The following is a 20813-nucleotide window of genomic DNA, read 5'->3' on the forward strand; positions in this document are numbered from 1 at the left end:
GGATAGAGGGAAGACTGCAAACCACTGACTACAAGTTTCTCTTTTACAAAACAATCTCTGGTTATAAAGGTATCACCTAGAGGAAAGGATGCCTGACATAGGATTGAGGAAGTCTGGCAGAAGCTAAGTAGTCAGGTGATCTGCTTGGATAGTTGGATTATGTTCAAAATAAATTTTCACCATTTTTAATTCCTTATTTTTTCTGGGGCAGCTAGGTGGTGCAGTGGATAAAGCACTGACCCTGGAGTCAGGAGGACCTGAGTTCAAATCTGATCTCAGACACTTAATACTTACTTAGCAGTGTGAGCTTGGGCAAGTCACTTAACCCCATTGCCTTGCAAAGAAAAAAAAAAAAGCCCATCTCTATAAATCACTCCTTGTCTGTGATCCCTGAGGAATCAGGTGATCTGATTTGGTATGCAAATGATAGCTTTGCAGATTAAATCATAGATGGCTCAGAAAGTTTTTCCTCAACTTCCTTTACATTCATATAATCAATTTTAACATTGTCCTTCTTTTGAGAGTTTCTACTCTAAATTCAAAGTGCCAGAGGCAGACTTTTTCATTGAAAAACACTATAAACATAGACCAGTATCTTGTACCATTTACCAAGCTAAGACCAAAATTGAGGTATGACCTAGATATAAAGAGAGAGATTACAAGAAAATTTGAAAAACATGGAACACATTACTTAGCAGATTTATAGATTGAATAATTTATGAATAAATAAGATATAGCAAGCAGAGTGAAGTATAAAATGGATAATTTATCATCTTATTTTTTCCCAATTTTCCCTTTCATTTTGATTACATTTCTTTAGATCTTCTAGAAATTTTACTTTGGCCTTGTGTCCAATCCGCATTTTTCTTCCAGGCTTTGCTTACAGGTGTTTTCACTTCTGTTGTTTTCTTCTGAGGCTGTGTCTTCCCTGTCACCATAGTTACCTTTTTTTGGTCAGTTTTTTTGTTTGTCTCTTCATTCTTTTTCAGTCTATTTCTTCACTTTGAACCTTATATTAAAGTTAAACTTTGTAGGTTTCCTGCAGTTTTCACATTTAGTTCAGAGGTTTTGCAAGTTTTCAATGTCTCAAAAGTGAGTGATGATGATGATAAGGGGTAAGTTGGGGCCACTGTTATCTTGATATGTGCTCTGTCCTTAGCCAGTAATTGCCTCTGTTCCTTTGCAATCCCAAGCACTAGCATTCCTATCTCAGACTTGGATTGTGTCCCAGGCCTTTACTTCCTTGTGGTTGCAAGTATTCCTCTCTACTGTTGAGAGCTGGAACCTGGAACCACTTATGGGCAATGAAGTAGTCAAGCAGAATCCAGGTCTCCTGCCTAGTACTAGCACAGAGGTCCCCTGTAATATCTTTCTGACCAATTGTCTAACTTCCTTGGATTCTTTGAGTTGAGAGCTCCCGAAATTTTGGCTGCTGTTTTTACTGCCTCCTAGGCCCACATTCATTTTGCTACTATATGCTTGTCACAGACCTTTTCTTCAGTCCTCCTAAGTTGTCTTCGGTTGGAAAAATGTGCTACTCTGATCTTTTTTGACTGTGTCCCTCCAGAGTTTGATTTGAAGGCATTATTTTGAAGTTGTTTGGAGGGGAATATTGGAGGATTTTTGCTGTAATGTTTCTCCTCTGCCACCTTGATTCTTTCCCTTGCAGTCACCATCTTTGCAACTATCCACAAAGACTTACATGTTCCAACAATTTTTTTTAATATGTGAAGAAAATAAGCTAAGCAGAGCCACTTGGGTAACCAGAATATCTAATGAAATTCAGCATCATGGAGATAATCAGAAAGGAAGAAAAATTCAATAACTAAATAGCCAACATTTCTTGCTTCCCTTACATCAATCCAGGGAGAAATATAAGTATTATTTTTCTAGATTTCAGATGAATGAGCAGAGTCTGAGGGCAGGCCCATTATTATACCACAAATGAGTTGTGCATCTGAAACTTGAATGTAGGACTTTTGACTTCTAACCTAATATTTTTCCCCTATCACACACTTACTAAAAAGTAGTAAAATCATTTGAACTTTCTCCTACTTCTATTTAAATATATTTTTATTTGTATTTTTAAATGATGAGGGGTGGTTTTTAAATACAAGTCCAATTTAATTAAATTCAATTCCATAAATATATATTAAATACCTATTTTATTCAAGGTACTTTATGTAGTTCTATGGATATAAAGAAAAAAGTCCTTGGCAGTCCTTGCTTTCAAAGATTTATGTTTATATTGAAACAAATTTTTCTATGGCAAAAAGATTTATAAACCTTTTTTTTAAGAGAAACAAAATATTTGTTTAGACAAAAATCCAGCCAAGAATTTGAACAGTTCTCCTGAGTTTACTTTATTGGTATCTGAGGTGCTATGTGAAATTACTGCTATTATATTATAAAATGAGGAAAAGTTATAATAAAATACTTCATGTTTATAAATCCCTTTCTGCTGTTTACTGTAATGAAGTTATAAAAATTCAAATCTTAGCCTTAAATTTAAAAAAAAACATTCTTTAAGAAAAGTGAAATAGATCTTTCTACCCAAACTAGGTATATAATCATAATTTATTTCATTTGCTTACATTCCATAGTACATATTACCTTGTCTTTATAGAGCTCTATAAAATAAATGCCAACATTGTAATTACCAGATATAGATCAACAAATTCTGAATTATTGTTTATTTCTTGTGCCTTTCCCCTAAAGAATGCTGCTTGCCTCAAAATGAATTTACTGAGTAGCATAATTTATGGAGGAGTAGGGCAACTACAGTTCATTGTATCTTTGTTTAGTCAATACCTAGCAAAAATTATTTAATTCAATTTAACAAGCATTTCCTATGTCCACTCTGTGCAATAGGTGTATGCAATATACAGATAAAGATAAAAAAAAAGTCCCTGCTGGCATAAATTTTATACTGTATTGGAAGATACAGACTGTAAACAGATAAATGATCTCTGAACAGATAGTTTGAGGAGAGAGATCAATAAAGGCTTCTCACAGAGAGGTGACATAAGAGCTGGTCTTTGAAAGAACCTAGGGAATCTTAGCTAGATGGGAATGCATTTTAGGACACAAGGAGATGGCACTGTGGAAGACAAGAGTTTGGCTGAGAAGAATTTTGACCCTCCCTTCAGAAAGGGAAGAAGAAAAATAGTCAGATCATGAATACCTCCGCTTGCTGGGCTTTTGGTTATCAACTTTCCTCTTCTTCTTCCTCTCAAAAGAGAGTGAGATGGGTAGAAATTGCCCTAGGTGCCATTGGAGATACTAGGTATGATCATAGTTTTTCACTGGGAACATTGACTCATAAGCAAATAGATTTTTTTCTCCCCTCTGCTTTTAAAAAACAAAAAAGAGATGCAGATAATTAAAACTTGTTATTGATAACATTTTAATAGCTTGAACTTCAGTTAGAAAGGAAATTAAATATGCAGTAAAGTATAAGGCTTATTTATTGTATGTCAAAAAATTTAATTATTTTACTTTACCATAGTTTATTTGTATTCTACTATATTATGGTCCTTCTTGTGTTATAACTGGTTTTGTATATGTCTTAAAAGAAAATCTATCCATAGAGGGCAGAAGTCATGTCATAATCATATTTAATCTCTCATGATTTATCACAGATATTTAATAAATTAATTTGATAAATTTAATCCAAATGCATGAATGAGATATTTTATTTGCACAGTTGAGTTTTTCACCTAGCAATAGGCACTAGGCAATAAGCTTTATGAAATACTTGCTATAATGTCAGATACCATGCTAAATAAAATACAAGCATAAAAAGAAAGGCAGTCCCTCCCCTTGGGAAATTTATATTTTAATGTGTGTGTGGGGAGGAAGACAACACATAAAAGATGGCTGAAAAGCATGCAATAAAAGTGAAGAAGGAATTTGGTAAAATTGGTTTAGGCTCATTCCCCAAAATGGAGGTCCCAGTCAGAATTCACCAATGGGACAAGGGAACTGGCATAGTGGAGGAGTGTTCCCCAGTAAAAACCAGACATTGAGGGAAGTTCCAACGGGAGAAGGTAATAGGTGATTTAGTAAGTGCTAGTTTCTCTACAATCAATGACTTTTTTTTGCAAGGTAACAGGGTTAAGTGATTTGCCCAAGGTCATACAAGCAGGTAATTATTGTCTGACGTCAAATCTGAACTCTGGTTCTCCTGATTCCAAGGCCAGTAATCCATCCCATAGTTGCCCCCAATCACTGACTTTTATAGACCTTAGAAATCATTTGCTTCAAATTTTTCACTTTCCAAATGAAGAAACTGAGACTCAGAGTGCTGAAGTACCATGATCACAAATGTAAAAAAAAAAAAAAAAAAAGATTGAATCTGGGACAAAAATCTCAAGAATTCTGATTCACACTCAATACATATTATTATCTCTTTTAAAAGTGAAAAAATAATTATAATTTGGAAAACAGAAAAGTTAGGTAACTTATCTACAAGATAACTAATTAGCAGAGCCCTGTACTCAAACTCTGATTATCTAATTTCAGTATGGTTTTCCTTCTTCTAGGTTTCTTCTCAACATAGGCATGTTATATGTTTGAGGTGTATATATAAAAAGATGATATTTTTTAAAGAAATAATGCTATTGATTAATCATTAGTCTCAAAAGGTCATTTGCTACACAAGTTTTGTTTCTTTTTTTTTGTTTTATCAGAATGGTGATTGTGAGTTGTCTTGGATTTACTATAAATAAATATAACCTTTTAATGTGTCTTTGAAAGGTAGAGTGCCTGAGTGTGGGAGAAAGGAAAACCACTACAATCTGAATATTCCCATCAGTTCTTTGAAATGGAAAATGATGAAACAAAGCTGATCTGGCACAAGAAAGAATATGAAGAAACACACCATATCAAGGAAAGAGAATTTTGAGTTATTCATGCATTGAAACAGCTTCTGAAAGCAACTTATTTTGATGTTAGGTCATTTTGGTTTCATTATGGCCTGCCTAATTAGAGATGAAGAGACTGGACCTGTGATTTCATTTTTATAAGGAATTTCATGATGAGGAAGCTGTTCATCTTTTATGCCACTTAGAGAGATGCATATAGTATTGAGAGGTCAAATGATTTGTGCAGGGTAACCCAGGCAATAAATATCTATGATAGCGGAGCAGGGGAACTCTGAACAGAGAGCAATTGCAATCTTTTCCACTTTACAATTCTTTCCTTACAAGAAGTAAGGAATGTCCCTAGCAAACCGTCACTCTGTTAAAAGAGTTAATCTTTTGAATCTATTAAACCTTCCCTATATGATTTTGTATTATGTGAAGGAATCTAGGTAGCAGTGGACAGAGGGCCTTGGAGTCAGGAAGACAGAAGTTCGAATTTGGCCTCAGACACTTACCACCTACTAGCTGTGTGACCTTGGGCAAGTCACTTATCACTGATTGCCTCTTATCAAATTTTTCACTTTCCAAATGAAGAAACTGAGACTCAGAGTGCTGAAGTACCATGATCACAAATGTAAAAAAAAAAAAAAAAAGATTGAATCTGGGACAAAAATCTCAAGAATTCTGATTCACACTCAATACATATTATTATCTCTTTTAAAAGTGAAAAAATAATTATAATTTGGAAAACAGAAAAGTTAGGTAACTTATCTACAAGATAACTAACTACAAGATAACCATCTCCAGTCATCATGATTCATATTTGGCCATTGGCCCCAGATGGCTCTGGAGAAGAAAATGAGTCTGGTGACTTAGCACAGCTACCTCTCACTTAAATCCTATTCATATGCCTGTCATAGCATCACCTCCCTGATGTCATGGTCCTCTTCCAAAATGAAGGACAAACATCATCATTATACTATGTAATACTATCTAAACTAGTCTCTCTAAGTTATCCCACCAGGCCCTTCTAGTTATACATCATAAATTCCTCAAAGTTGTGTTAATCCTAACTCCCAGTCAAGCTGATGCCTTCAGTGAAGCTGTTATAAATTCTTATCCTTCATTTAAGAATTTAAGGTTAATCTATAATTTTTAATTCCTCCAGGCCTGGGTAGGGACAGAACTTTATGTCATGCAGTAGGCTTCTCTTATGTCATGCATTTAGTCCCTCCCTGGTACCTCCCAGGTCTAACTCCTCTCAGTTCTATCCATAACTCTACTTGATACCTCCCCCAAGAATCAACTGAAAAAAACCCATCTTCTCATCTTGAAGCTGCAGGATCCATGTTGATCCAAGCCCAGTCACCCATCTCATCACTGTTCCCTTTTTCTTTCTTAACTGTCTTTGATGTTCTCACCATCTCAGTTTGTAGCTGTTTCTTCTATGATTAACTTCACTATTTCTACTGAAACTCACTTTCTTTATCTTACTGCTTCTCTAAAGAACTTAGCTTTTAACTTTTTGCAATAAGCTGTGAATTAACATTTATGCCTTTTCTTATCCTCCTGAATCAGAGAGCCTAGTGATTTCTTCACTGATAAATGAACTCCTGCCAATCCTTGCAAGGTTGTTTCCCCAACCAATTCTCCTTGCAACAGCAGGATTTTATCCCAGGTTTGGCCAGCTTCATGTCTTTCCAGGCACAATGTAACCCTTATATACTACTTAAATAACCACTTATGTACAGAGGAAAATTACATTTTCATAAATTCCTTGAGGTTCACTCAAGTCTCATCTGAACATGTAGATATGGTTGCATCACTTGTGAGAAAGTGCAAAGAACATTTTACCAAAGATCAATTACAATTTCTTGTGATCTTTCAGAAATCAGCAACCATGCAATTTAACTCATCTTATATAAGGCTGGGACCAGTATAATTATGTCATAGATACTGGGTAGGCTTTGTAAAAATGACTTTAAAAGAATTAAAGAATTTTTTAAAAAGCACGTTACACCATGGTCACAACAAAATAAAAGTAAAGAACACTGAAAAACTTGAGAACTCTGATCAATTCAATATGACTCTGAAAACCCTGATAGTGAAATGATAGGCAATGAGTGTGGAATGAAGAATGAATTTTCAGACATAGTCATTGTATTGATTAATTTTGTTTTATTGTAATTTTTCATCATAAATAATAAATTGAGAGGAGATGGAGAGTGAAAAGTGACAATGATATTAAAAAGAAGAAAAATGTCTTAAAGTATTTAAAATAAATAGGTTCTTTCTAAAAATGAGGATAATGACACAGAGTTTTGTCCTGGAAAGAAGTCTAAATTTAGAATCAAGATGCCTTCACTTATATTCTGACTTAAACTTACTAGCTATTGGGACCATGAGTAAGTCCCTTAGTTGGTCTCCTTGTCCACAAAATTAGATTATGAATGGTACTTGTGAATGTTTTATAAGACTTATAATCCTATAGAAATATGTTCTATTGCTATTTAAAAATAGCGGTTTTGAATTGGAACTAAGTACTTTTAGTCTTATCATGTGAAGGATCTAGAATTGAGATTGCAGGGGTGGCTAGATGGCATAGTGGATAAAGCACCGGCCCTGGAGTCAGGAATACCTGGGTTCAAATCTGGTCTCAGACACTTAATAATTACCTAGCCTTGTGGCCTTGGGCAAGCCACTTAACTCTGTTTGCCTTGCAAAAAAAAAAAAAAAGAATTGAGATTGCATCCTGATGTCTAACACAATGCTGTAAGAATTCCTTCCAAATCTCTCTCTGGTTCTTTGCTTCTTTCTTAAATTTTGAGGTTATGTCTTAGTTTATACCTCTATTTAGATGCCCACTGCTCTGGCACTCAAATTTAACATATTACAAAATTAGGATAATTTTATTTTCCTGTAAACCTGTTTCTCTTTTAATATTTATGTATTTTGAAACAGCTTATATTTAATTCTGGAAGCTATAAAGAGCCACTGAAATTCATTGAGTATGTGAGGAGGGGGTGACACATCTAGACTTGTGCTTTATCATTTTGGTGAATGAGTGAGAAGATGAATTACAGTGGGAAGAGATTAGAGGAAGGAAGACTATGTTAAAATTGTCTCTTGTTCTGGTTTCACATACCACTCTATGCCTAACTGAAGAAATGATTATTAATTATCAGTGATTTGGGAAGATCCAGATTTCTTCCTTTTTCTAAAGTCAGAAGTTGTAAAAGTTCAATCTCTTGAAGGACATTGCTGATAATGAGATTGGATTTACTTTCTTACTTACCATCCAAGTGGTGTAGCCATTGTGTTCTGCTGTTGGTTCCACATATGGATAGTGTGGTCCTGGCTGATGGAGCAACACCTGTGTTTTCTTGGTGTTAATTGTTAGATCAAAATTAGACCAAGCAGCAGAGAATTGAGCCATACTTTGTTGCATCTCAGCTTCAGAGGCTGCACTGAGTGTACAATCATTGGCAAACAGAAGATCCACTTTGGTCTTGGCTTGTAGCTTTTTCAAGTTGAAGAATTTGCCATCAGTGAAGTATCTGACCATGAGGCCATGTTCATCCTCAGTGAAGGTGTTTGATAACATGTCTGAAAACATCATGCTAAAAAATATTGGAGCAAGGACACATCCTTGTTTTACTCTATTGGTGAGTGGGAAATCTCAAGAGCATCATCCACTATCCAGAACCTAGGCATGCATGCTGTCATGAAATTGATACACAAAACTGATGAACTTCTCTGGGCAACCAAATTTTGACATAATTTTCCATAAACCCTGGTGACTGACAGTATCAAAAGCCTTGATTATATTTACAAATGTATACAGACCCCTGTTCTGTTCCTGTCATTTTTCTTGGAATCATTGGGCAGCAAACACCATATCAACCCTTTCTGAAGCCACATTATCTCTCAGGGAAGTGACCATCTTCCAAGTGAAGGATCAGTCTATTGAGAAGGACTCTGGCAAGAATCTTACCAGCAATGACTAAAAGAGAAATACCTCTGTGATTGTCACAGGACAATTTATTCCCTTTGCCTTCATAGAGATGGACAATGGAGGCATCCTTGAATTATTGGGGGATAACTTCTTCATGCCATACAATCTGGAAAATTTCAGTCAGTTTTTGGGTGAGCAATGGGCCCCCCACCTTTTAGATCTCAGTTAGAATAGAATCAGCACCAGGTGTTTTGCCACTTAAAAGGAGTCTAATGGCACTCAAAACCTTTTCTTCAGTTGGAACTTCAACTAGGGACTAATTGACTTCAATTTGAGGTAAACTGTCAATAACTTCTATATTGATTGATGTTGGTCTATTAAGAACACTATAGAAGTGTTCAACCCATTTCTCTAGGATTATGTCCCTATTGCTAATTAATGTGGATCATCAGCATTGTGTAGTTGAGATGCACATATGTCTTTGGTTCATAAATAGCCCACAGGGCATCATAAAAGCATTTTGGTTTTTTATTGTCTGCATAAAATTGGATTTCATCTGCCTTCTTACTGAGCCAAGAGTCCTGCATCTCTAAGCTTTACTTGAACTTTACTTTTTTTTAGGTTTTTGCAAGGCAAACGGGGTTAAGTGGCTTGCCCAAGGCCACACAGCTAGGTAATTAATTAAGTGTCTGAAACCGGATTTGAACCCAAGTACTCCTGACTCCAGGGCCGGTGCTTTATCCTCTGCGCCATCTAGCCACCCCTTGAACTTTACTTTTGATAGAATTAAATGCTGCCTTCTTAGAAATGGATGAACTATCCTGCTGGTAAACCTAAGGAATTCTCATTTTTCATTTAGCAGCATCTGTATTTCCCCATCATTTTCATCAAACCAGTCTTGGTATTTGTAAGTCTTTCTGATCAAGAATAATATGATATCATTATCATCTCCATCATTACCTCATGGTAATATTCTCTCTTTTTAAAGAGAATTGATTGCCATTCCTCTTTTAAAAGAAAATATAATCCCTGAGCCCATCACTATAATTATTTTTAGTCTGAGAAGTCAAATGACCAGCTAATAAATTTGTTGACCTTGTTAATAAAATTATTAAATTACCCAGAAATTATGTCTAGAACTTTTTTAATCACCACACTTCCAGTCAGTGTAGTAAGTTTGTAAGTAGACACTATAAAGGGATAATAGCTGGAAATAAGATTGCAAAAGGGACCCTGGAAGTTACATATAAACCATTGCTGAGATAAGAGGGGTACATTTACAAATTGTATTATATATTAAACAGAAATCACATACTGGTATTATGTCCTGAATAGTTTGTACTGAATGAAAGACATTTAGGCTTTTCTGCCTGGGCCTTTTGGTCCTATGATATATAAATCCTAGATCAATTCCAGACCTCCACAGTAAAGACCACCAGATTGTTAAATGGTGCTGATAATTTTGAGATGCTGTGAATGTGTTAAATTTTACTGATAACTTTGAAATTGAAATTATGGATGTCAATGAACAAATGCTAAGGTAGCACAGATCAAAGTTAGTCTACTCCCTTCCAAAACTTTATAAAAATGAAACTTCTAACTCCTCTTCAGCACTCCCTCCCCTTACCATTTGCCTCTGTACCCTTATCTCTACCTAGCCTTGTACAGTCTGCAAGCATTTGCTCAATATTTTCTGTGTCTTATTAAAGTGTTACTACAGCTTCACTGCTGCCATTGTGGTCTTTCCCAGTGAGTACCCAAAGAATCAGGCATGTTTGCCCCATTTCATAATTCCATAAATTATCAATTCACAAACCCTCCATCAGATTATTATAAAATCCAAGCACTATGTCAGTAAAGTATTGGCAAGGTCAGATGAGAGAAGGGGCAAGAGGTGTTGCAGAGGTGAAATCAACAGGCCATAGGGAGTAAGATGTAGTGTAAAGTTAAGGATACTATGGAACTGGGAAGATGATGTTGTCCTCGAAAGAAAGAAAGAAAGAAAGAAAGAAAGAAAGAAAGAAAGAAAGAAAGAAAGAAAGAAAGAAAGAAAGAAAGAAAGGGGAGGCTTTAGAGGGAAAAGATAATAAGTCCTGTTTTGGGCATGTTTAGTTTAAGGTTTCTATTGGACATTGAGTTCATGATGTCAGAAAGACAGTTGGAGATGTGAGAGGTGATCAGAGGAGAGATGGGAGCAGGATAGGTAGATTTGAAAAACATCAGCAAGAGATGGAAATTAAATCCATGGAAGAAGATGAGATAAACAATGGAATTAATACAAAGGGAGAAGAGGGCCCAGGCCAGAATCCTGGAGATACCTGTGATTAGAGGGTGAGATCTGGATGAGCATCTGTCGAAGGAGCAATCACATGGGTAGAAGCGAGACCAGGAGAGAATGGCATTCTGAAATCTAGAGAGAAGAGAGTATTAGGGAGGAGAGGATGATAAACAGTATCAAAGGTTTCAAGAGAATGATGACTGAGAAGAGGCTACTGGATTTAGCATCTAAGAAATTTTATTAACTTTGGAGAATGCAGTTTCAATGGAATGATAAAGTCAGAAGTAATGGGAGTTCAAGAAGAAAGTAAAAGAGAAGGTAGAGGTACCTATTGTGGATGGTCTCTTGAGGAATTTTGTTTCAAAGGACAGAAGAGATATAAACTAAAGTCAGTGTGGAAGTAAATATTAAAATAAGGTGATTTTTTTCAGGATTGGATAGACATGGTCATGTTTGGGCAGCAGAGAATGAACCAGTAGACAGGGAAAGATTGTAAATAAGTGAAAAATTGGGGATGACAGAGGGGTCAAACTTTTAGAGGAGATGGGATGGAATAGAATCACTTGAACATATGGAAGTGTTCATCTAGGTAAGGAGTGAGGCATTTCCTCAGCTGAGATGGATGAAGGAAAAGACAGTGGCAGAAGGCATCTGAGTAATAGAAGAGGAGGAAGAAGAGAAGGAGCTCACAGTTAATGAGGCAAGAGTCTCAGCAGAGTGAGGGAGTGGAGCTAAGAGAATTTTGAGAAGCGACAAAAAATTTGGAAGAACCTGTTTATGGAGTAGAATAGAGAGTTAAGGACTACCTATCAGCAGGGAAGGTGCAGATAAAGATGTATAACATAAATTGTGTGATTGAGGCAGCTAGGTGGCACAGTGGGTAGAGCACTGACCTTGGAATCAGGAAGATGGTGGTTCAAATCCAATCTCAGACACTTGACTCTTACTAGTTATGAGACCTTGAGCAAGTCACTTAACCCTGATTGCCTCACACCCAGGGCATCTCCAGTCATTCTAATTCAGACTTGGCCACTGGACCCAGATGATTCTAGAGGAGAAAGTAAGGCTGGTGACTTAACACAAATCATTCAAATCCAATTCATATGTTTGTCATGGCAACTCCCTGATGTTTTGATCTTCTTCAAAAATGAAGGACAAACATTATGAATAGATTTGAAAGTAAGAGAGGTTACTAAGTGATGAAGGTAGGAGGAAGACCTAGAACTGGTAATATGGAGCAAGGAGTATTCCAACTTGATCATTGACCTGAGGAGACTAGTTAAAGTTGCAGTCAATATTGGAAAGTCTGAAGCTGCTTCCTCTGGTAAAGATTTTGACATAGATGGTTCTAGTATTATCTAAAAACACTCACAAATGAATGAAATGTAATTTCAAACAAAATGAGAATTGAACAGAAACATGGGGAAAAAAATGTCAATCCAAGACTCACAACAACCAGTGTGATCTCTGTTCTGCGCAGATGTGGTGACTGCAGAAATGGATCGGGGACCACTAAAGAAACAAGACTGAAGCATAAATGACAAAGAGTCTACTATCCTTGGAACATATATCTTAGGCTAGTATCAACAATTGGAGAGGAAAAATACATGATGGGTTGTCTCAGCAGGTTCTCAGTCTAAGTGCAAAAGGCACTTAGATGATGATAAGTAAATGTAGTTATTCGCATTTATTAATTCATGAAATAATGAGTTAATGGAGGTAGACTACAAAAATTGGAGAACAGTAGCTTAGTGTTGAAAAACAATCTTATTAGTATAACAAGATTCTATGTCTAAATCAGAGCTAACTCAGTGCCACTGTTTGCTAAAAACCTAGAATCTAAACTGGCATCTGTATACTAGGAGTAAGTTAACTGCAACTAGGGCTCTGAGTACTAAGAATGGAGTTGATAGGAACCTCTAAAGCTTCTTGAATTCAGAAGTGACATGGCAACAATTTAGGATCTTACAAATGTTAGTTTGTAGAGGATGGATCAGAGATAGGAAAGAATGGAATCCGAGAGACCAACTAGGAGACTACTGCCATATTCCAAGCCAGACACTATCAGGGCCTGATCTAAAATTATTGCTGCATGAGTAGAGAGGAGATATATATGAGAAATCATGAAGTCTTGGAAAAATATAGTAATACAGATATGAGAGTGAGAAAGAAGGAGGAATTGAGCATCACCTAACCTGACAGGAATAGTAGAGATGTCCTAGGTTTAAAGAAATGCATGTAGTCTAAAATGTTCACCACTTTCTTGATGATGATGATGATTAAATGTAGTTACTTGCATTTATTGATTCATGAAATAAGTTCCATAAAAAGAATGCTAATAGAATTTCCAAATGTATAAGAACTCAAAGACTTAATATTTAGCAATCTAATACAAATGTGTAACTTTCTAAACATAGTTTTAAAGATTCATAACCTTTAAAAGACAATAGGCGAATAAGAGCTATAATGAGAAGAGACAGTAATGAAAATAGGAATTCTCCTTTTTTAAGGGTTTTCTAAGTTTTCCAACACTATGGGAAAATTACATTGCCTGCATTTACAGTTTTCCACCATTCAAAAAAAATATAGTTTCACTAACGTTTTGTATCTTTTCCTCTGGTTCAATCCTGTTGATCTGCCTTTCAGTTTGAGCTTCGCATTTCTCCAAAGGCTCTGCTCTTTCCCTCTGATAATTTATATCCAGTTTCTAATCTCTTCTACCAATTAAAACATTTTCACTCTTATTTTTTTAAGATAAAATAATTCCAGAAATGTTTTACTTAGGTATTAAAAGTATTGTTTTAAAATAAACAAAAAGAAATTATTCATTTCAAGCTTTCAGCTCTCTTGTTTGTGATGGGGAGTAATCATAAGTAATCATTTTGAAAGAAGAAAAAAATGACATCTCTCTATGTAGTAGATGAAAAAGAATCTTATTGAAATCCCCAGAAGTTCCAAAAAGGCTACCACAGAAAACATTTCTCCCAAAGGTATATAGTCTCTTTGATATCCAAATAATTTCTACTGTGCAGAGGGAAAGGAACACCTCTATTACAAAAGACATACATCAGACAGAAAAGAGTCTTTTGAAGGACTAGAATGGCTATAGAAATGTCAGCATGATTGGCATTCCCACTGCCCTTTTTTCTTTTGTGTGGCCATCTATGCATATTCATTTACATTCACATAGAAACAAACGTACAAATCCATTTAGGTTTCCAGATTTTCACAAAACAAGAGTCATTTGGAATGCTAGTAAACTATGTCAAATTTATAGTATATTATCTTATCTTAAGCCTACTATGTAATTGTTGAATATTTTTATAATAATATATATTGGGACATAAAGACAGTAACTATACAGAAAATAAATCTAACCTTTTTCTCAAATTAACAGGGAAATGTTGCTACTCAACTTACCTCTCTTCTCCATGGTACAAAGAAATATGGGGAAATGATACTATTGGTATCAGTGGTAAATATTTGCATTAATTCAGAAACACTCTTATAATTTTCCATTGAGAGCAATAATATGTATTTAAAAATTGACTGCCTTTGGTATAGTTTATAGATATTGAACTGAAGAAAATATACTGGTAATTATTTTGGCTTTATTAGTAAAGTGCTCTATTCCAGTGGTCTCGAATTTTTTTATTACACTTTCTAAATGTAAAATGTTTCTGAGCATACTCCTCAAATTGGTGTACAATTGCTTATTTATAAATTATGTGTATATGTATATATATAAATTATAATAACTGTAAAATATCCAGAAATAGCTGAGATGAAAGAAAGATGAAATACTTTTTGATTCTAAAGTTGAAATTATTAGAATATACTAAATATAGAAGTGACATGGACAAATATATGCTTTAGAAAAATCATTTTTTGCAGCTCTTTGAAGGATGAAATAGAGAGGAGAGATATGAGACAGAGAGACTAATTATTTCAGGAGAAAAGTGAAGAGGTTCTGAAGAAGGTGGTACCTGTATGAATAGAAAAAGGGAACAGATGCAAGAGATGTGGAGGAAGAAATGGCGTTTGGATTGATTCGGATATATTGTTGGAGTGATTTGGATATATTGGTGAAGTAGACTGAGAAACTGAAGATGAAATCAAGGTTGTGAAACTGAGCAACTAGAAGGATAATGATACTAGAAGATAATAATAGGGACATTTGGAAGAGGGGTGCTTTTTGGGGGGGGGGACATACTATGAAGGCTTCTCTGATATAGACAGGATGAGTTCACCCTGTTGACTTCTTTTTCACCCAAAATGAAAAAGTAAGAAAGAAAGGACTTTTATTCACCAATTCCTTCCCTAAAGCCCATTCAAGTGATGTCTGTTGAAACCATGAGGTGATGTTGGGGGGTGGTGTCACACTTAAGTATGCTTGCAGGGAGCATGGAGAGGAATTTTTCTTATAGCTTTGTGTGACTTTGTCTGTGAATGCCCTAGAAGTTAGGTGATACATTCTCTGAAAGATCCATAACAAAAGCAGAAGTGAGAGCTTGCAAAGCAGATGGAAGGGTTGAAATAAGGAAAGTAAGTGTAGCTGTCTTAGAGACAAGCTCTATGACTGACAAGCACAGGAAGGGTGGAATGCAACCCATATTTATTCCTTCCGATTGATCAACAATCCTTGGGGTCATGCTGTGGCTCTTTTGTGATCAGGCCATGTCTCCTGTGATCTCAGATCTCTATTTTGGGATCTATCTAACTATCAAGCCGTGGAGAGAAAAAATCATGATGGCCTTCACCTAGAAAGTCTATAAACAAGTATTTATTAAAAACCTATATTCTATCTTCCGAGCTCTATGTTAAGTACCGGAAAGAAAAATTATTCTGACCCAATTTGTTTGACATTTGTTGGTTTCCCTCATGACTAAATATTCTGTTGCAATTAAATTGAGAAACTAATTCTGAGCAAAGAAATTTATTGGCAAAGGCATGCAATTTGAAAATAACTCAGATCTTCAGCTTCTAGTTAACAGAAAAGGATATGAGGTGGGGTTTACAAGACTTCTTATAGTTTAGGGAAGGGAAGTAAAATAAAAATAGAACAAAATATAGGCAAGACATAGGATCAAGTCATCTGACTTCTCCGGGTAGAAAGGATGAGAATGCTGATTGGTTGTGTCTACCTGCATCCTGCAAAAAAATGGTTGCTGGTTCAGAGATAATGGATTTCCTTGACATAAAGAAAGCACAGTGATTTACAAGACTGAACTTTTGAACTTAAGTCAGAAATGAAGAAAATTCATTTAGACAGTTATACAAAATGTCAATAGAGATACAGAATAAAATTCATTACAAAATAGAATCAATAAAATGGAAACAGAATGAATTTGCTTTTTTTGGTTTCTCAGTGCAGATAACTTCTTGAGTATAATACTGACTAAATGCCTCCTCTTGGTCCCCCAGCATCAGGGGAACCAGAAATATATTCAACTGATGTTGTTCAGATGAGCCTATCTTGACATGTTATGTCATATGCCTTGCCATGTTATCCAATAATGACTTGTTGCCTACTCTGGGAGAGAGAATCAATAAGCCCTGAAATGATAAAGACCTTAGAAAAATACACCACATTACTGTTGCCCTCCTTACATGATCTCACTCAAAACAACATACCACTAACAACCACAAACCTACTCCCAAGGTTCTAATACTAATTCAGTCTTTATATTATATGTTTTAATTTATTTTTTAATATTTTATTTGTCTTTCCAACTACATGCAGTGGTAGTATTTGCTGATCATTGTTTGCTAGGTTGGATTTTACATTTTTCTCCCTCCCTCCTATCCTTCCTCCCTCCCCCTGACAGAAAGCAATCTGATATAGGTTTTACATTTACAACCATGCTGAATATAGATCCATATTCATCATGTTGTGAGAGAAGAATCAAATCCAATCAGAAGAAAGAAAATATTCGTGAGAAAAAAAGACATGATACATAAGACAACTTTTAAAAATTGAAGATAATAGTCTTTGGTCTTCATTTAAACTCCAAGTTTCCTTCTCTGGATATGCATAGCATTTTCCATCACAAGTCTTTTAAAATTGTCTGATTATTGTACTGCTAAAATGAACAAACCCCTCATAGTTGATCATTGCCCCAAGTTATTGTTAGTGTGTTTATTGTTCTTCTGGTTCTGCTCATTCCACTCAGCATCAATTCATGCAAGTCCTTCCAGGATTTTCTGAAATCCCATCACTCATAATTTCTTGTAGAACAATAGTGTTCTATCACATACTTATACCACAATTTGTTTATCTGTTCCCCAATTGATAGGCATCCCTTCAATTTCCAATTTTTTGCCACTACAAAAAGAACAGCTATGTAATTCAATCTTTTTAATACCAAAACTAATCTCATTCCTCCACCAACATTTGATTAAAACAAACTATTTTGGTACTTAATATTCTTGACATCTAAAAATGTAATTACAGAGTCAAAAATCAACAACTTCCTTCTATAGATATAACCCAAAAGGATATGATCTTTGGATTGAACTTTTGCTTGGAATGAGGTTTGTTGTTGTTGTTATGATGATGGTTTATCATGGAACCCTTATTCTTTTTTAGAACATTTTTTACACTCATAATTGAAAGAAATGCCAAAGTTAAGGTGGGAAGTTACTGAAAATAAAGATGTAATTTTTCCCATACAAGTTCCCAGACCTCTTGAAATATTTCCATAGATCCTTGGATTCCAGGTTAGGAATCTCTGCTTGAATCCTGAGTGTAGCAACATTAATCAATAGTTCTCAAACTAAAGGTCTCCTAACATTGAGGTTATGAGACAATGCTCCCTAAAATATTTTGAAATTGTGAGTTGATGACCATGTTTGATAATTGAGTCTCTCATTGATTAGCAAAAGATTAGTTACATCCCTATGACATTTTAAAAACTAAACCTTCATCAATCTAAGTTCATCTTTCACCTTTGTCTCCTCATATATTTTCAAAAGATACTCTTAATTTTTCCCATTTTATTATTATTTTGTTATTGTTGTTAACCCTATCAGAGATAATTTTCTCTTTCCAGTCCCTCCCCTTTTCCCCTTGGGTAATATATTTAGTTACTTGTGAAAAGAATAAGAGAAAGAATGGGAAGAGGCAGGGAGATTTTACCTTATTTAAAACAGAAGGAAAAAAAGGGGAAAATTAGATAGTGGATAAAAAAGAATATTTAAGCCAGGAAAAAGTCCCCAAACTAGGGAAAGTGGTTTTTTAAAAAAAGGAGAGGGTGTTAAGGATGAAGAGAAGAGAGCCTATTGAAATAGGGTTGCCTAAAGGAAATTAGGGAAAAAATGAAGAGAAAAAGTTTTATATTTACAGTGAAAGAGGAAAACCCCCAAACCCAAATTCAGAAAAAGGAAAACCAATATTAGAGAAATGCTGGAAATTATAAAACTAACTCTCATAATCTGAAATGTGAATGGAATAAATGCTCTAGAAATATAGAAGTATATTGGATAAGAAGATAAAACTCAGTTATCTGTTATTTACACAATATACACCTAAAAGCAAAAGCTAAACACAGAATGAAAATTAGAGACACTAAAAATTTACTTTGCAACCCTTTGATCTAGTAATACTACTGGGTCTATACCCTGAAGAGATGATGAAAAAGGGTAAAAACATCACTTGTACAAAAATATTCATAGCAGCCCTGTTTGTGGTGGCAAAGAATTGGAAATAAAGTGAATGTCCTTCAGTTGGGGAATGGCTTAGCAAATTGTGGTATATGTATGTCATGGAACACTATTGTTCTATTAGAAACCAGGAGGGATGGGAATTCAGAGAAACCTGGAGGGATTTGCATGAACTGATGATGTGAGAGATGAGCAGAAACAGAAAAACACTGTACACCCTAACAGCAACATGGGGGTGATTATCAACCTTGAAGGACTCGCTCATTCCATCAGTGCAACAATCAGGGACAATTTGGGGCTGTCTGTAATGGAGAATACCATCTGTATCCAGAGAAAGAACTGTGGAGTTTGAACAAAGACCAAGCACTATTACCTTTAACTAAAAAATACCTAAATGTTATTGTCTGATCTTGTTATCTCTTATACTTTATGTTTCTTCCTTAAGGACATGATTTCTCTCTCATCACATTCAATTTGGATCAATGTATACCATGGAAACGATGTAAAGACTGGCAAATTGCCTTCTGTGGGCAGTGAGGGGAGGGTAGTAAGATTAGGAGAAAATTGCAAAACTCAAAATAAATAAAAATTTTAAAAAATAAAAAATAAAAGGGGAAAAATTACTGTGCAGCAGAGGAATCCAAAAAAGTAAGAGTGAAAATCACATAGACAAAGTAAAAATCAATCAGACAAATAAAAATATTCACAGTATAAAATGGATTAGTTAGAGAATTATATTAGACTGAAAACCATCACAAACAAAAAACAATATCAGTTTTAAACTTAGATGTTCTAAATGCTTTAGCATTAAAATTCATAATGGAGAATGACAAATAAAAGGAAAAATATTGGATTGTAAATTTTGTTGGATAAAGAACTAAAAGCTTTATAGTCTTCCAAAAAAGAGACATTCTATTTTAGATTCTATTTAGATGCGTATTTCTAAAAACATACTTATTTCTTTGGTATGGAGGACCCTATATTTGGCTAATTCTGATTTTTAAAGAGTTATTTTCTTTAGTAAAGTTTTGTTTTTACAAAGTTTTACAAAAGTTTTTAAAAAATTGGTAATATTCACTTTGTGTTGTTTGGGGTGTTCACGAAGGAATAGCTTGTCTAGTGTGAGGGCTTGCTAAGACCTTTTCAGAGTTGCTTATCTACCTTTGGTGCCCACTAAATAAATAATTCCCCCAAATAAAATAATTCCTCAAATTAAATTTTGGAATGTCATAGACAACAAAAAATGATCAGGGTAGAACCTTCTTTATTTGAAAACAACTTAGGAGGTCATAAAGAGAGATCTGTAATATGGAGATAGAGACTGGTTTCAAGTTCATTTGGATGACATAATGGTAGTGGGATTTGGTGGTGGCAACAGAAGCAGCAACATCTTCAGAAACAACTAATCAGAAAGAGATTACATGATATCCCTATGCTATCTCTGGATCTAAAACCTGGCACTGTTTGGCAACTTCATTGCCTATATGCACTTCTAGGTCATAGTTTAAGGTGGAGAGGAACACTTTTGGATAAAAGGGAACAGATGTCCTGAAGAACACTATTAATTTTAGCCACAAAGAAATAGGGACACTGAGAATATTGATTGCAATACCAAAGAATGAGGGACCCTTCCTGGGTAAGGACCAGAACATAGTAGGACAGTAGTGATGACAACTCTTTGCAGATCACTGAAAATTTTCAAACCCTTAGAACTATATTGGAAAACAGCAGTTTTAAAAAAAACTTGAAATGTAAGACAGTTACTCTCCCCTTCCCACACCAGGAACAGAATGAACTTTAACATAAAGTGCAAAAATCAAGAAATAGGTTAGAAAAATGAGCAAACAACAAAACCTGACTGTAAAAAAATTTGTATGGGGCTAAGGACACAAGCTCAGAAGACAGTAAAGTCAAAATAGTTACAAACAAAGCTTCAAAGAAATATATGAGTTAAACTCAAGTGCACAAGGATTTCTAGGAGAGCTAAAAATGATTTTCAAAAATCCAATAAGAATGATAGAGGTAGGGGGTTAGGTGGTGCAGTGGATAGAGC

The 20813-nt window shown here is 35.1% G+C and overlaps 1 long non-coding RNA gene across 3 annotated transcripts in view; it reads left to right on the forward strand.

The window, feature by feature from the left end:
• The window catches only part of LOC141498496 (uncharacterized), a 35220-nt gene extending 24338 nt beyond the window's left edge, over positions 1 to 10882 (forward strand). For 2 of the 3 annotated variants that reach the window (XR_012471658.1, XR_012471660.1), the window contains one exon: positions 4759 to 10882. This is a non-coding gene — a long non-coding RNA (uncharacterized LOC141498496). The remainder of the gene's footprint in view (positions 1 to 4758) is intronic. The other variant, XR_012471659.1, reaches the window with a different exon arrangement.
• Positions 10883 to 20813: the final 9931 nt, after the last annotated feature.

Source organism: Macrotis lagotis, chromosome X (genome assembly GCF_037893015.1).
Source record: "Macrotis lagotis isolate mMagLag1 chromosome X, bilby.v1.9.chrom.fasta, whole genome shotgun sequence".
Taxonomy (NCBI): domain Eukaryota; kingdom Metazoa; phylum Chordata; class Mammalia; order Peramelemorphia; family Peramelidae; genus Macrotis; species Macrotis lagotis.